Source organism: Zea mays, chromosome 3, assembly GCF_902167145.1.
Source record: "Zea mays cultivar B73 chromosome 3, Zm-B73-REFERENCE-NAM-5.0, whole genome shotgun sequence".
In the NCBI taxonomy this organism is placed as follows: Eukaryota; Viridiplantae; Streptophyta; class Magnoliopsida; order Poales; family Poaceae; genus Zea; species Zea mays.
Genome location: NC_050098.1, coordinates 131,963,365 through 131,975,820, shown reverse-complemented (window position 1 = coordinate 131,975,820; position 12,456 = coordinate 131,963,365). Strand labels below are relative to the sequence as shown.

The 12,456-nt window shown below is 41.0% G+C and overlaps 1 long non-coding RNA gene across 1 annotated transcript; it reads right to left on the bottom strand.

The window, feature by feature from the left end:
- Nucleotides 1-6,846: 6,846 nt before the first annotated feature.
- LOC109945281 (uncharacterized) lies at nucleotides 6,847-8,096 on the bottom strand. Its single transcript, XR_002268409.1, has 2 exons — nucleotides 7,618-8,096; nucleotides 6,847-7,185 (listed from the first exon to the last, which is right to left on the bottom strand). It is a non-coding gene; the product is annotated as an uncharacterized lncRNA (long non-coding RNA).
- Between the last annotated feature and the right edge of the window lie 4,360 nt (nucleotides 8,097-12,456).

The following is a 12,456-nucleotide window of genomic DNA, read 5'->3' as shown; positions in this document are numbered from 1 at the left end:
ACATACAACTAGTCCACTTTAGCCAAACGGGAGATTTGCTGAGTACATTGATGTGTACTCACCCTTGCTTTTAAAACCACCCCCACCCCTGGCTGTCCCCACTGTATTCAGTGCTTAGGAGGAGATGCAGGCAACATGGAGGACTTTGAGGAGTTCCAGGACTAGGACGAGTTCTATTCATGTTAGTGGCAAACCCCCAGTCAACTCCCTATGAAGGCCTTATCTATACGTTTTGTATTCCGCACTTTGATGTTATTTAATGACTATGTTATGTTAAAGACTCTGTGGATGTCTTGGACATCTTGATGTAATAAAATTTGTTTTTCGCTATTTACTTTGAGCAATATGTGATGATGTACAATTATGTAATCGCTGTGTACGTGAGTTTCTGATCCTGGCACGTACATGGTTCGCATCTGGTTTGCCTTCCAAAACCGGGTGTGACAGGGAAGAATAGAGTTTTTCCAAAGCACAAACTACTAAGATTCGGGGACTAAGCATAACTACTATTGCTCGGCTCCTGAAACGAGAACTATGCTAAATGCGACTTATGAGCACTAAAGTTAAAGCATCACATACTCAAAAGAGGAGCAAACATCAAGCATAAATTATTTTGAAATGCCTAAGGGGTCACACAATTAGAGTTTATCAAAACACGCGTCTACATGGTTACCTCTCATACATGTAGGGCTCTAGCCAAAGTGAAGAAAAAACTTCACTGCCCAATGCATGTAGAGGATTGGGTATAACTAACTTTAGATCTGGAAGCTTCTCTTCTAGCAAGGCTGGTGCACAACTTCAATCTGAGACATCTCCTGGATAGGTCAAGAGGGAGCTGATGTTGACGACTTCTTCTGGCAGTGACTGTGATGGCAGGACAGGGTCGAACTCTTCTTCAAGCGGGACTGGCTCTTGTAGCTCCTCAGAGAGCGGTGGTGCTGGTGGGGTGCTTGCAACTTCTTCTTTGATCTCAAGGGAGCGGTGGTGCTGGCGAATTGTACATGCTCTCAGCAACTTGGGGAAACCATCTTCATTCTGGCAAAAGTTGGTTTGACAACAGACCTCCATCTGACTTCTGAGAGAAGGAAAGGGGCAAAACATTTTTGAAATGGAGGGATGAGAGCAAGAATTTTTTAAGAAAATAGTTTTGACTCAAAAACTTTTGGTCCAAGTCTAAGGGTTACGTCCTGCGGCCAACCTACAGCTCTGATACCACCTGAAGCGACCCAATCCACTGGGACTCAAATGTGATGCAATTACTAGTCCCAGGACACTAGTAAACACATTTATACGTCAGATGGTTCCAGATCTGCTTAAATGAGACGAACCTATAAAGATGGCGATCAACTTTAAGAGTTGGTCCACAACTCAGGACATATCATTGGAGTGGGGTTGAAGCAGCCCGATATACGTAGCAAAGCAAATCAACGGTCCAATTGCCACAAGCATGGTTGGAAACATGTGTAACTCTTACCCGACCATCGATCTACTTCTTTGAAAAACAATAAATAAGAAAGAGTGAGTACTTACGTACCCAACAGCCCACCTTCACCCACGAAATGGGGAAATCAGATATAATGCATGGAGTATGTGGAGCTCAAGATACTTTTGCAGAAAAAGCAATTTTTGGTGCAGGGCTATTTTCTAAAACATTTTATCTTTATCAAAGCGATCCTCTCCCAAAGGAGTAGGAAGTTTTTCAATATAGAACAAAATCCCCTGGACTAAACCATCATGGTATCTCAGCAGTTTCCCACCGGTTTTCATTTTCAAAAACAGCTACTGGATTTCCCGTCCACCATAGCTCACGGCTCAACCGCCGGACCTATTAAAACCACTTTTCAAAAGCATTTTTTGGAAAACAAAACACTAATTGTCAAATCCAAGTCATAACTCATCCATATCCGTGGACACGAACTATTCGAATAGGTTTTTAAACTCTGTGCAGAGGTGTACACTTTACCCACTAGTCCAGCTCTACGATCTCATGGCTAATGAGACCCGAATGCGAAACTCTTTCTTCCTGTCGGTGTTTTTGGGTCCGACCGCACACCTGGGGTTACCCCTCAAGGTGTTTTTAGGAGTAGGACGGTGTCAACGACTGTAGCAAAATGGTTCGTGCCGATTGCACGAGGGACAGTGGACAAGATTTGCAGGTTCGGGCCGCTTAGAGATGCGTAACACCCTACGTCCTGATGAGTATTTGAGTGTGGTTACAATAGGGCTCTCTGGATCGGAGGCGCAGAGAGTTTACGTGGGTGGCTAAGTAAAGTAGGGTCGATCCATCTGAAGGAGTGCCCCCTAGGCCTTATATACTCGACCGTGGGGCAGTACACGTGGATATGATAACAACAACTAGCTGAAAGATAGTGAACCTCTTGAGTTTATCCCTACGTAACCCTTGCCGACTTATCCTCGCATGGCTCTGTTGCATGGGGGCTTCAGCGCGGTAAAGTCGGGTCTCTGTTGCGATTTACTCGTTCGACGTTGTGGGTCGTCCGGGTTTGCATCAATCCGGTCTTACGTTTTCTCTGCTTTGTTGATTGTCTTTCCCCAGGCCCACGAAAGAACGACCCTACGATTTATTGGGCCCTTGGGCCTTTCGTGAGGTCTTTTATCTCTTTAGTGGACCCGGGGGATATCTATCCCCCACACTTCCCTTGCACGACTTTACCTTGGCGGTTATACCGAAAGACACAAGGCCACCTCCATGCCCAAACCAGGACAAAACATTCCCCCTCCTTGTCCTCTCGGTGCTCCCCAGCCATCATAACCCTAGGGCAAAGACCGTGCAAGTTCAGATCAAGTGACTGCGCACACAGTCTCGACTGGTTGTAGTTGATAAGAGTACAGGTAAGGAGTGATGACAAACCGGTCCTTAGGTGAGAGGGACAATCCTTCATGCTCACACCTAACCCGGCTGAGCCATCACCTTAAGGCCCTCCCAAACCAGGGAGTCCCTGATCATCCCACTCAAAGGTGATAAGGGTGACAAGTCTTCATCATACCCATTTTGAAAAACATTTTCTTTTGAAAACTCACACCTTTTTCCCAAATCATTTTGTAACAAAAATATCAAGGAGTATAAAGATGAATTGCGGCAAAGTTCTAAGGCTGGGTGGCCATAATAACTTGTCTCTTAGTAACAAAATCATATAATGCATAAAATAACAGGCTGAGGGTTGTGTTTGAAAAACATAGGTAATTTATGCATCTAAGGGATCCAGTGAGCTTGTCGTTGCTTTAACCAATGAAGGGGTGAGAGCTCGCGGAACTGGCTTCTAGCTCCACCGTTTGGCGTAGACTTGCATAACTGGCCTTCACGAGACGACACGGACGGTCCGATAACTATGTAGCATGAACAACAAACATACAAACCAATATATCAACAAATATTTAGTATAGTGGTCAGAATGGCGATATATGGATGGGTAGAGTCTTGAGCAGAATCTGTGTCATGTGGCGTTGTGATATTACTGGTGGTGGAGTGGAGGTGCTTACGAGAACGGTGGATTGGAGGTGAAGCGACACTAGCCGTGTAATGATAGAGCGGGGTAACTGAGTGGGTGGAGGTTTGCCTTGGATGAGGGTATGGAGAGGGAGAGGGTAACTTGGTGTATTTATAGCTGGGTACATGTGGTATAGTATGGTAGAGTTCACTGTTTGTGAGAATAGTGGCGAATGAATCGTTTGACTAAGTCCGAACAGGGAAATTATAGGCAGAATTTGGGACAAGAGTATTTTTGGAGTTTTCTGGAATATGAACCATGCTAAAGGGATGACATTGTTGGATAGAGAATAATTTTATAAGAATTTAGAAACAAGAATTATTGGAATCAGAGTTTGGATGGAGAAGTTTTTGATTTTATAATCATAGGAATAAAAAGATATGGGAAAATGAATATTCTTGGAATATTCCAGAATTTGAATATTTAGAGTATTTGGAAAATCAAATGTATTTTTGAGCGGAGTGCCAGGAATTATTTCTGGGCTATTCTTTGGTAGAGGTTTATGTTGGTGGTAATTGTTCCTACCTATTGTGTCACATGGGACAAAAGTAAGGCGGGACCCAGATAGCTGGAATACTGGAGTATTCTAGTCTGGGTGGGCTATGGTATCTTGGACCAGGTTTTATAGGATTGACGGCATATCCATACAAACATGGTTCACCTTTCTTTTTGGAACCCTGGTTTGAAAGAATCTCAAAGTTAAGCATGCTCAACTTGGAGAAATCTGGGATGGGTGACCAGACAGGAAGTTCTTACTGGAAGGAAAATCATAGTCACCGGAGTCCGTATGATTGAAATATTGATCTGGCAGGTCTCAAGTGAGCTAGAAAACATTATGAATGAGCAGTTGAATATTTGGGCGATTGGATGAGCGATGAATAGTAAAGATGAATAGTAGGATGAACTATCTGATGAACGATGAATAGTGACTATGAATGATTCGATGACCGATGAATAGTCCGTATGAACGAACGATGAATAGTTAGTATGAACGAACGATGAAGGATGAATAGTTTGTATGAATGAACGATGAATAGTGACTATGAACGATCCGATGAACGGTGAATAGTGACTATGAACAAATGATGAATAATCTTATGAATGAATGATGAACGATGAATAGTTCGTATGAACGAACGATGAATAGTTCGTATGAACGATGAACGATGAATAGTTCGTATGAACGAACGATGAACGATGAATATCGAATCTGAACGAACGGACGAACGATCGAATGTTTGGACAAACGAACGATCAGAATTTTGGCAGCATAACGGCTGAACAAATATTATTTGGACGAACGAACGGACGAACGATCGAATGATCGGACGAACGAACCATGAACGATCGGACGAACGAACGAACAAACAAACTATATATGAACAGATGGATGAACGATCGAACGATCCTTGTGCTCGTGTTGTGCTTGTGTGGGAGTGGGAATGGGGGCGGAAGTAAGTTGCCATGAAATGGCTTGGGGTGGCTTGAGTGGAGGCCCTTGCCTCTTTTTTTATATGCAAGGTGGGGGGATTAGGGGGAGGAGGCAAGGATTAGTAGGAGATAAGCATGTATTAGTCATGTATAAGTGAAATTAGCTTGTAGAGCTCACTGTATGACACCGGAGGCGTATGTATTCGTATGAGCATGAGGAACATTATTAAGAAAATATTTGTAGGGACTTTAAAAATGAATCTGAAGGTATTTCTCAGGAGGAAAATATTTGGAGAAATATCGGTGGAATATTTGGACAGTATTTCTGGAAAGAATTTGAGGGGGGTCACTTGGGAAATATTTGTAGGATATTTTGAGGAGGATTTTGGAGAGAATATAGACCACTATATTTGATTTGTTGAGATCAACTCGCAAACAAACATTTTGAAACAAAATTTAAATTTCATTTTGAATTTAGAGAGAGTTTGAGAAATTTTCAAGATTTGAATTTTTGGGGTGCTACAAATGTGGAAGGTTGTATGGAATAACAAAGACAGGCCAACATGAGTATGACGATGCCATTTGACCAAAAGGTGTGAAGCCATCGGTCGCGAGGCCGATTCGAACATTCCACAGTTCAGCTGCAAAGTCTGGATCAAACTTGTCGGGAGCCTTCCTAGCATCCCCATCTGAAGGGTGCACTATTAGCTCATCGTTCTCACGGACACCTTCTTTATGCCATCACATGTGCATGGCGGTTTTTTAGATAGAAACAACTGTTTCACTTGAGGACTTAGTGGCAAGTAGCGAAGCTGCTTATGTGTAACATCTGTCATCAACTTGTCACCCTCATCATTAACAACTTCCACAAACCTAGATTGTCCACATTTTAGACATTTTTTCTCTCCCACATGCTCCTTCATGAAAAGCATACAATTATTTTTGCACACATCAATTTTTTTTCATAATCCATATCGAGACCTTTGATAATTGTCTTTGAATGGTACATGTATTTAAGCAACTTATTGGGCTTTGACAACACATTTCCGAATAACTTTAAAATCTAATTGTAACAGTTGTTCAAGAAAAAATACTTGGACTTAATGACCTTGAGCCGGGTCACAAAAGTGAGTATACTCACATTTGTGTGTTCATGCAACGGCTCTTCAGAGTCTTTTAGTAGTTTAAAAAATCTCGAAACCTCTAGTGTGGCAGGATCCTCGGAGCTTAGGTTTAACTTTGGACGTAGCGAATCTAGCATCTCATGCATCACATCACTATCAGGACAATCATTGTTCTCTTGCTCTGCTACATTCGGGTTGGGTAGTACCTCACCATGATGTTGTCACACCTCATATCCAGGTATAAATCCAAACTGACAAAGATCTAGGCTAACTCTTTCCTTATTAAGGAACATACTATTTTCATGCCGGCTATAAGGGCATCTGACAGTGCAGGTTAATGACAAGGAGAATACATGGTCCACAAAATCTTTGGTCTTGGCTACACAGTCATCAGAATGAAGTCCATTCCTACTTCAGCCATTGTACATACATGCACGATCTTCAGCCATGTTTGAGACTGTTAAAGCAGACCATATCGTAAAAATATTATTCAACTTCGTCAAGGGTATCAGTCCTACATCTATATGCAAGGATAGGTTCTAAACACACAAACTAGCAGGACCCAAAGAAAATTTCGGCAACATAACCTCGTTGTTGGTCACCTGTTCTCAATTGCTGTGAATCAAGCGCAAGGCAACACATTTGTTATACGTTAAAGACCATCGTCCTTCAAAGCGTTATTCCCCCTTGGAAATAACGAATCTTAGACGAAGGTCATGAAGAACAAGTCTTCCTAACTCACATATATAAAAACATAATTATAAATGCAATATTATATCATATATTTATATCATAATGAATATATTGATACTATCAAAGTTTGTATTGTATTGATACATTCGACTTGCTTGAAGGTAACGACGTGAGTACAATTACAATCCAGCGTGAATAGTAATGGTACTATTCACCTATTTATAGGCAATCGTACAACTTCGTACGTTATTACATTCATACCCTTTACATACAATGGTTTACAAATGTCACAGGGACAGTATTGTCATTTGCACTCAACAACTTGAACAACACCTTCTCCCTACGCCGCCTTCCTGCTTCATCGTGACGAAGCTTGCTTCATCGTACTTCCCTTGATTTATATCAAAGCTTTTCTGGTAACGAAGCAACTGTAATACTTCACAATATATTAAAACAAATGGTTAGCTGTGTTTTTTAGGACCTTCAGAAGACGAAGGCCCCCAACACTCGCTGCCACTAAACAATATATTACTTATAAAACAAAGAATGATATGCTATTAATCAAATCAGACTAAGTACCACATATCACTAATAATACAACTGTACTACATACCAATATAATTTACTTATAAAACTAATAATATAATAGTACCATATATTAATATAAAAGTAATGCCACAAATACAATATGCCCCTAATTACTAAACCACATATGCCACTAATACATTAATGGAATCGAACTAAAAAATAATACTAATCACACACACTAATCAAACATGCACAATTACAAATATCTACTAATTTCGGCCAATTAAATAACGGCCACCGAAAATATGGAATAAAATACGCAAAAAATTAACCTTTTCATGGAGATGGGCTCGACGGCGGCGGCGGAACGGTGGTAGGAGGAGGGCTCGGCGGCGGTCGGGCGACGGGTGCCGAGGGCGGCGCTTGGTCGTAGGGGGCGCGCAGCGTCGAGCAGAGGAAGAAACGGGGAAGAAAGAGAAAGAAAGAAAGGCGACCGCATTTTAAAAAGACGTATTTTCAGCGAACAGGGCACAACCGGCGAAAATAAACAGTTATTTTTTATGATCGTGTCAGTTATTTCCGGTGGCCGTGTCACTAGCCACCGAAAATAAGGTTATTTATGGCGGCCGAGCTTTGACCATCGAAAATAATTATGGCCGCCGAAAATCATGCTCACAAGTTGCCTATACGAGCAGATATTAGGTGGGGCGGAAGCATCCGCGATTGTGAATTGCTTTCCTCTCTCGAGTCTTTCGCTAGCTAGATATAGTGACTAACTATGCTAATTTTTGCTGTGCTCCCCACACCTAGCTCATGCTGGCTTTTTATACAAAACACAACAGGCGATGGCTATCTCATCCACATAAGTACCAGACTTTTTCAATGTCCCCGACTAGACTTTTTCGTCCAATCCAAATTAACCTAATCATTGTGTGTATATATATCCGATATTCCGATGTATTATATAAGCTGGCGGGCCGGTTGCTGATGAAAATGATGATAAGATGTATTCATAATATATGAGTATCAATAAACTATTCTTGTTTATTTTATTTCCCTCCAATTAATGGCAATATTAATAAACACGTGGACGACGAGACAATGACCGATCAGCCAAGTCCAACGAGCGAAACGGACCATGCATGCACATGGCAGCAGTGGCAGGGTGGCTTCATAACTATTGGAGAAGGGTCAGCATACATCGAATAATGACGATATGACCACCAGCCTCCCGCAGACACATAATATTAGCCATTGCTCACATAATCTCATCTCACAACAGTAATCTTGTCAACTCCGCGCTCGCGGTCGGTCGATCAAAGACCCACAATAATATTAGCCACTGCTCACATAAATTGGCTGGTTTTAGTTGGCCAGTATTTGGCTTTTGCAGATTATTAAACGATGAAATTAGCTACTTTTCGTGGAAGGACGACAGAAATAATAATTTCCATTTTCCGGTGAGGTTGAATGGTGTTGTTTGTCGCTGGCAGCCTGGCACGCAATATATAATATTCCATTGGTACCGGGAAGACCTATCCAATCCAGTTTGCGGATTGGGGCAACGCGCACCCGAGGCAAAGATTTTATGGTCCCATCAGATCAAAGCGTAAAACAGTTGCTAAACTAGTGTAAACGAGTTCATGTTTTAGCCTAAAAACTGGAGCTGTTTCGCAACCGAGATACGCGAGAAATCCGCAAACGATATATGATAGTTTCCGTACATATCGCGTGGCATGCATGTCAGCAGAAATTCAGACCATAAATATACAGTGTATTGCGTAAACGAATTCATTTTGTAGCGTAAATTGTAAATCTGTTTCGTAACAAGACGCGGTAAAATCGCCCACGATGTAGGGACGTTTTCGGGAATAACGCGGTGCATGCATGTACATGTTAAAGTGGATCATAAATGAACATGAGAAAGGTGTTGTTTCTTCTTCAACATGGCGCAGTGGTGCATCAGGTGAGATACAATTTGACGTGTACCATCATTTTGTAACGCATGAACACCATCGTTTTGTAAATCCATAATACAATCTGCTGGTCGGCGTGCAGACTCATGCGGTGGGTTAGTGCCAGCAGCGCATACACTTAAGACGCTAGGAGGACCACATGCATCGCCCAGCCTAACAGTTGCATCTCCAAACAGTAGTGCGAGTCCATGGAGAGATATTGTAACACCACCCGCAGATTTATGGGCGCTGAGGTCAATAATGACAATGCAATGGATAGTGTAACGATGGGAGTAGCAAATCAACTGGTGCTTATGAGGACCATTAGTGATCATGGACACGATACACCTCATATCCTACGGAGCCATGTAAGTTGTTTAGATATGTTGATGTCTATGCCATGATTTAATGAAACTGATGCATGATGACATTAAGAGTATGCACACCCCCAACTGACATTGAGTATGATAAAAAAATTTGCTCATACATAATATTGTATTTATTGGGTTTTTTTATTATGTTTATGCAGAGCTTGAAAGTACTGATCCAAGAATGGTGCCTAGGATCGGTATGATATTTGGTAATGTCGATGAGGCGTACAATTTTATAGTCGTTACACATATGAAGTTGGTTTTCCGCTAAAGAAGTATAGGGAGAGGAAGAACTGTAAGTGGTTAAATTGTTCAATGGATGGTAGAAATACAGAAAGGTCAGCTAGTAATCCAAGAATCCGTAATACATCCTCAAGGAGGACACAATGCAAAGCTGGTATAAAGCTAAAAAAATTATGATGACTCCAAAGAAAATATTGTAGCTGTACGAATCGATCTGGAGCCCTTAGAACATAATCATGAATTCATTAAGGATACTGAAAAGAAGCATCTACAACGCAATAAGACCCATGATCCTGAATACATAGAGTTTCTAAGTGTAGTGCAGCAAAGCAGAATCCCGCAACAATGTATCATGGACTTCGTGCCTAAAATGCCTGGTGGTCCTGAAAATGTACCAGTTACAGCAAAGGACATTGCTAATTTGTAAGGTACATTGTATTTATGAATTTAGGCCATAAAATTTAAAATCCATGTCGAATTAATGTGCAATAGTTCTAAATTTATTTTTTGTACTATACAGAAAACATGGGAAAGCAATGAGAAAAAATGTCAATGATGTGTCTAAGCTTTTGGCTTTTTGTCTTATGCAAAAGGGATAATACACAATTTTTCTCTGACTTCTAGATAGACAACTAAGGGAAAATATAGAGTATTTTTTGGTCTCATGCCAGACAGCAAGAGGAATATGTTGATTTTGGCGATGCAGTTACCTTCGATACAACTCACAAGACTAATTTATATGGTAAACCCCTAGGCATGTTTGTTGGTGCAAACCACCACCTACAATGCACCATGTTTGGGTTCTCATTATTGGGAGACAAAACTGTTGAGACATTCGAGTGGGTGTTTAATGCATTCAAAATATGCATGGGGACTGAAGGACCAAGAGTGATATTGACAGGTATGATTTATGCATAATCAATCTGTTGCACCTGGGCAGTGTTAAATCATGGTTGCACCTGGGTGTTCAATCTGTTGCAACATATATCATGACAAAAAACATACTAAGTATTATTAATCGACTAGCAAAGGGAAGTTAAACATACAACATGAACTGAATTAACCAGTGCACACGACTAGTTAAAAAAACAAACATCCTTTGACAACAAGTTTCTAATTAAATCATGGTTGCACCTGGGCAGTGTTATTATGATAGTGAAAGTGGACGTATTGCTACTCCCCTCATTCCCAACATGTATCAAGTACCTGCATTGAGTAATGCAAGAGTGAGATGACATATCTCAGCAAGTAAAATAATAACAAACTGTTTAACCACATAAGAACATTGTTTTACCACCACTTAATTTCACAACCTTCTTGTTACGAAGGTGCAGCACGAATACAACGTACAACACACCTAGTTACCACACCTCGCAGGTAGAAACCACAATAGTAACATAGTAATGTCACACTTCATATATACCTCATGTGTGCAAATGTCTCCAAATGCAAGGATAACTTCTACCTTCATACCTTAAGGATATGAAGCCGTATCGTACCCCTCCTCGGGCAACGTACGATGCTAAAAGTGTACCGGTACGGTCAGACCATAAGATCACGACATAACTTCAAAATGCAAGATGGATGATGCGATGTGCATGACATACCTACAACACTTCATATAACGTGATTCAAAAAGATACTTCAACTTCATCCAAGATGGGAATCAACCACATATAACATTCCCAAATCATGATCATACGCAATATTAGACAATTGAGAATTAATACTTTCGATCAAATAAACTTCATCATAGAATTCAATGATTAACACATTTAATACTTATGCATACTCAATGACAAGGCATAGGATGCAAACCAAACGGTATCAACCACCACTGTATTTACTTGCCTTCACCGGGAATTTGGAATGGTACTAAGTACGATCCGGAAGTCCACCACCTGATTTTGACACACCTTAGTGCACAAATCAACATAACAAACGCTAATAAACAATGCCGCACCTACGCACAATTCCAACCCGTCGCGAGCGACAACTCTCCCCATCACCACCCAAACTGCAGCGGCGCTGCTTGATAATTTAATAACTTTAAAATTATAACAGCAGTGATATCAATCAAAAACTCCAAAAGCATTTACATAAAATTCCCCCCAAGTTTTATATTCAAATGATAATTAAATTCCAACCCCTAATTAGCTCAAAACAGTCCACAAGATAAACCCTACAATCTATTTTTGGACAGCAGCATACCCGGATTCAAACAGCGATATCTCCTAAAATATAACTCCGAATCGAGCGCATAAGTACTCGTTGGAAAGGTATGACAAAGCTCTACATTATTATCATATTGATTATCACTAATTACCCACGAAAAATCCCCAGAAACTGCTAATACTACTGCTGTTCGCCCACCTGCAAAATCTGTTTTTTTGGACAACAACATACCCGGATTCAAACAGCGATATCTCCTAAAATATAACTCCGAATCGAGTGCATAAGTCGTTGGAAAGGTATTACAAAGCTCTACATGATTCTCCCACTGATTCCCACTAATTACCCACGAAAAATGCTCAGAAACTGCTAGAACTACTGTTGTTCGCCGACCCACAAAATTTCTGGACAGCACCTCTACCAATTCGCA